Raw genomic sequence first — 5,628 nt, 5'->3', positions numbered from 1 at the left:
AAACGGCAGGGTGGGGAAGAAGACACAACAATAACAATTCCTTGAACTTGTTAAGACAGGTGAACAGATATGATGTTGATGGGTGGGAGGGGGGAGAGGGAGGGGGATGGGAGGAATCAGTAAACGAACATGAAAACCAACTATGTTCTATATTGATAAAATAAAATAAAATAAAATAAATAATAGAGGCCAGAAGGCAATGGGATGACATAATCACTGTGCTGAAAGAAAAGAGTGTCAAGCAAGAATCTAATATCCAGGAAAATTATCTTTCAAAAATTAAAGCAACTTAAAATTTACTTAAATCTTCTAAAGATTCGGGATGAATCTTAGGGATAAAACTAAGTGACCCCAGACACAAAAAAAGTACACAGATAAAGATAATTATGTAATTATAAAAGACAGTATACATGTATATTCTTTCTTCTTTTAACTGATCTAAAAATCAGTTGTATAAAATAAAATGTATGTAATTGTACTGTCAGACCTGCAACATGAAAAAATGTAATATATTTGACAACACTACAATGGAGGTAAGTGGAGCCAAAACTATATTGAATAAGAAAATAACATCATTGTGATTAAGACTAATATTCAAAATATATAGAAACTCAAACAACTCAATGGCAAGAAAACAAATAACCTGATTAAAAAATAAGCAAAGAACATGAACAGACATTTCTCAAAAGAAGACATACAATTGGCCAACAGGTGCATAAAAGAGTGCTCAGCATCACTAATCATTAGGGAAATGGGAATTAAAACTACAATGAGATATCACATCACACCAGTTAGAATAACTTTTATCAAAATATGAAAGATAACAAATGTTGATGAGGATGTAGAGAAAAGGGAACTCTTATACATTATTGGTGGGAATGTAAATTAGTACAGCCATTATGGAAAATGGCATGGAGGTTCTTCAAAAAACTAAAAATAAAACTATCATATGATCCAGCAATCCCACCTCTGGGCATACATCCAAAGGAAATGAAATCAGTGCATCAAAGGGATATCTGCACTCCCATGTTCATTGAAGTATTATTCACAGTAGCCAAGATATAAAATCAACCTAAGTGTCCATCAATGGATAAATGGATAAAGAAAATGTATTATATAATATACACAACGAATACTATTTGACCTTTAAAAAGAAGGAAATCTGGTCCTTTGTGACAATAAATACGAACCTGGAGAACATTATGCTAAGTGAAATAAGCCAGGCACAGAAAGACAAACACTACATGATCTCACTTATATGCAGAATCCAAAAAAAGTTGAACTCACAAAAGTAGAGTAGAATTATGGTTATCAGAGGCTGGGAAGGTGATAAGAGAGAGAATGGGAAGTTGTTGATGAAAGGGTACAAAGTGTCAGATAGGAGAAATGAGTTTTGAGATCTATTGCAGAGCAGGATCTATAGACTATAGTCAATAATAATGTACATATCAAAATAACTAAAAAGTAAATTTTAAATGTCTCACCATAAAAAATGACAGGTAAGCAAGGCTACAGATATATTAATTAGCATGATTTTATCATCCATTGTGTACATATATCAAAACCTCACACTGTACCCCATAAACATATACAATTATGATTTGTCAATTTAAAATAATATTTAAAAATAAATAAATAAATATTGCACAATTAAACCAAAAATAAATACATAAATATCCCTCTGTGAGAAATGTCCTCACCCACATAATGCCAAAGGATGGACATGTAGACATGCGGTATGGCAAAGCAAGACTTTAATGGTTGTCTTGCAAGATCAGGTGTCTGATTAACCAAGCAGGCACACCGGAAATGGTTACATTGAGCAATTTGTTCCCTAGTGTACAAGTCCCTCCCCCAGTTCCTCACTGGCTGAGTACTATTGTTGCACAATCTTCCCGAACATCACCTAAGTTTTATTACTTCCTTATAAGGCATTTATTGTCCCCTTCCTGCATGTGGAAAGGGGTAGGCTCAGGACAAGCCTGCAAAAAAGGCCTGCCAGAAGTCCTGAGGAGGAAGAAGAACCAGGCAGTAAAAAGAACAAGGTGACCAGCCACCATCTTGAGAAGTCACCCTAGGGAAAGTGTACTTTCAGGGGTTATCACACCACAAGTTAATCAAGCAACCCTTGTTAAGCTATTCTTGAAAATGAATCACTTAGGCTATTTTCCCACACCTCTCTATATATCTATTTTTTAAAAATGACATGAGATGGTGACTTGAATCCACAAAGAAAAAGAATAAAAACTGGTAAAGTTAATAATACAACTTCTATAAATATAAAATGTTCACCTCTCAGCTTAATGAAATAAAATCATATAAGATGATAAATATAACAATGTGTTGTATCATTGGAAACATATATAGATGTAATATGTATAACAATAATATCACAAAAAGAGGAAAGGTGGAATAGAGCTTTATAAAAGTAACATTTCTATATCCTACTGGAATTAAATTAGTATAAATGTGAAGTCAATTCTTTTTTTTTTTGTCTTTTTTCGTGTCCAGCAACGGATCGCAACCCTCAGTGTCGCCCCCGTACCGGACCGGGACCAGCAATGGGATTGCAACCCTCGGTGTTGCGCCTGCACCTCGCTCAGCCAGTGAGCGGGAACCGGTCTGTATGTGGGATCCGAACCCTCGGCGGGAGTGCCGCCACGCTCCCAAGCGGCGCACTGTAGCAGTGCGCCACCGGGCCGGCCCGTGAAGTCAATTCTGATAAGTTAAAATATTTATGTTAAGCCCTAGAGCACCTGGTAATAAAATGACTCAAAAAATACTGGAAAAGTTTTTAAAGAAATTAAAAATTCACATTAGAAAATATGCATTTGATGCAAAAGGAAAGCAGAAAGAGAGGAGCAAAGCAGCAATTGAAATGGGGTGACCCCCACTTTCATAACATACGAAATTCATTTCTATAAAACTGCTTGCTGTGTAACAAGACAGATTAAGTTTAAATAGTGTTTGAATTGCTTTAAAAATGTTGTTGTTTGAAAATCCCTCTCAGCTCTTCAGCCCCCTTAATAGAAGTTAAAAGCTAAATATTAGCCTACACTTAGAAAAGTTTAAATTTTGCTTGCTGTTCCCCACCCAAGCTGCCCCTGAGCAATTAACTAGCTTGTTTCAGCTTCTGTTATCAGCTTGTGCTAGACCTCCCCAAACCCCCTCCCCATGCCAGGAGGGTATGTGTGTATGTGTGTGACTATATGATAACTATAAGTGTGTGACTATTTGATAATTTTAACTGTGTGATTAATGTAAAAATGTGCCTTTTAAAAAACCTTCTAAACTTCAAGTCAGGGCTGCTCTCTTCCGAGACTTTCTTGGAGGGACAGTCACCTGCAGGCCAATGAAGACCCCCTTTTATATTCTCAATTGGGTATTCTGGTTCCTTTTCCGTGTGGCAGCCTCACAACACAATGTGCAGGGACAGCCAGGTGTGTGGAGGGGTGGGCAGACCTGCTCTTAGCCGTAGCCTGGAGAGAGCTTCATAGTAAAGCATCTCTGGAGGGGGAACACCTCTGCCTTTTAACTGCTCCGGGGACTGCTGCTGAAGAGACGCAGTAGATTTAGGCTCTTTTGAAGGTGGGGGAAAGAACGGCTTGTGTCCACCATGTTGGAGTCCCAGGATGGTGGCTCTGCTGGCTCAAGTCCACCATATTAATAAAGAGGATGGGAAGGTTGACCCTCCCTCATCTTCCCCCAGCCCTCCACATACGCACCCCTTTTTCACCACACAGTTTTCAGGACTAAGCTCAGTGGGCCTCTCGCCTGCCTCGATTGTCCAGCCTTTGCCCAAGGGAAGCTTAGCAGCCAGAGCCTCAGAAAAGACTTACGATAGCACTGAATGGTGAAGGCAAAATGCCAACCTACTGTGCCAGGGTGGGCTGTGGTGGCACCTACAACCAGCACATTAGTTTCAGCTGCCACAGTTTTCCTTTGGATCCTAAAAGAAGAAAATTTTGGGTTCACCTGGTTAAGTGAAAAAGCTTTTTGCCAGGAAAACATACTTTTCTTTGTCCAAAGCGCTTTAAAGACTTCTGTTTTGATCTAACAGGACATACTCAATGACTTAAAATAGATGCTGTTCCAACCATTTTGTATTTTTGTGCCCATATAAAGTCTATGAAACTCAAGTCAGGGAATCTTTTGAAGAAAAACAATGGTCGTACTCCAGCTGGACCATCTAATTTTAAATCAAACATTAGTAGTAAGCCAGTACCACTTGAACATAGTTATGCCTTTAGGAGTCCTATGGAGGCCAAAAAGAAAATAGTTAAACTAGAAAAAGAAATAGCAAGCTTAAGAAGAAAGATGAAAACTTGCCTACGAAAAGAACACAGAGCAACTTGAAGTGGGATTAAAGCCACGTGCTTAGTGAAGAATTTAGAAGCAAATGATGCATTACCTAAGGGCACATCAGAACACATTTTACCACCTGCCTTAAGTAAGTAATCTTCCTGTGGAAGATTTCAGGATTCTTGAACAAGATCAACGAGATAAAATATTACCAATTCTCTAACTAAAGCAGACCAAGACTACCTGTACTGAAATTTAGCTTGCACAGAACTTGATGCTCATCCTTCATTCTTTTCAGAGGTAAAGATATGTACGGCAATTATGCCAAAATTGAGTATTCAATAAAGTTTAACTTAAAGTAACATTATTACTGTGTAATTTAGGAAGACTTGATTACAAAAAAAAAAATAGAAAACTTCTTATGAAACTTTTATTTGAAAATGAATGGAAGTGCCTTACATGAGAATCCAGTACTTAAAATTTTGCTAGGAAATTGTATGTTTGCAAGGTGTTTTTGTTTTTGTCTTAATAGTAAGCTACTATTAAGAATAGCCTATAACAAATAATCTATTTAATTTATATTAGAAATAAATTTTTTACTGCGCCAAAATGAGGATATTACATTCTAAACAAGATGGTAATAAGTAGGAGTTAACCAACATTAAATGTCACCTTAAAACTGCTGGGTTTTGTATTAATTATAATTGACACTGTGATATGAAAACTTTATAGGAAAAAACCTGAGGTACAGGGCACATTCTTTTATTTAAACTTTCTGTATTTTTCTTTTACCAGTAAAAGTGAGCTTATCATGGTCTCCCTCATAAGAATATCAGATTTTAAAATAGGTTGTAAAATATTCTGAAAATAATATTTTTGAATGTGAAGTACCCTTGAGTTATCCAAACTAGGTAAGACCTCAAGTACCTCAGACTAGTAAAAACTGGTAGCTGATGATATTCACCTTCTAAAAAAAAAAGTGCTGTGAAATAATACGAAGTTCTAGCCTTGGTTCTCATAACAAAAATATTAAATTTTCAACTTCAAAAAAAAAATCTTCAACAAAATACCAGAAAATCAAATCAAGGAACATATAAAAAGGATTATATACCATGACCAAGTGGGATTTCTCCCAGAAGTGCAAGGTTGGCTCAACATATGAAAATCAATTAATGTAATTAATTCACCGTGTAAATAGAATAAAGAACAAAAAACACATGATCACTTTAAGAGATGCAGAAAGAATTTGATAGAACCTAACACTCCTTCATAATTAAAAAATATATATTGTCTTAATCCATTTGTGCTGCTATAACAAATTACCAT

At 36.3% G+C, this 5,628-nt stretch overlaps 1 pseudogene; it reads left to right on the top strand.

The window, feature by feature from the left end:
* Positions 1–3,864: 3,864 nt before the first annotated feature.
* Positions 3,865–4,561, top strand: LOC103608263 (annotated as a pseudogene).
* The last annotated feature ends 1,067 nt before the right edge of the window (positions 4,562–5,628 follow it).

This window comes from Galeopterus variegatus, unplaced genomic scaffold, assembly GCF_000696425.1.
Source record: "Galeopterus variegatus unplaced genomic scaffold, G_variegatus-3.0.2 Scaffold8230, whole genome shotgun sequence".
Lineage (NCBI taxonomy): Eukaryota > Metazoa > Chordata > Mammalia > Dermoptera > Cynocephalidae > Galeopterus > Galeopterus variegatus.
This window is presented reverse-complemented; position numbering and strand designations above follow the sequence as displayed.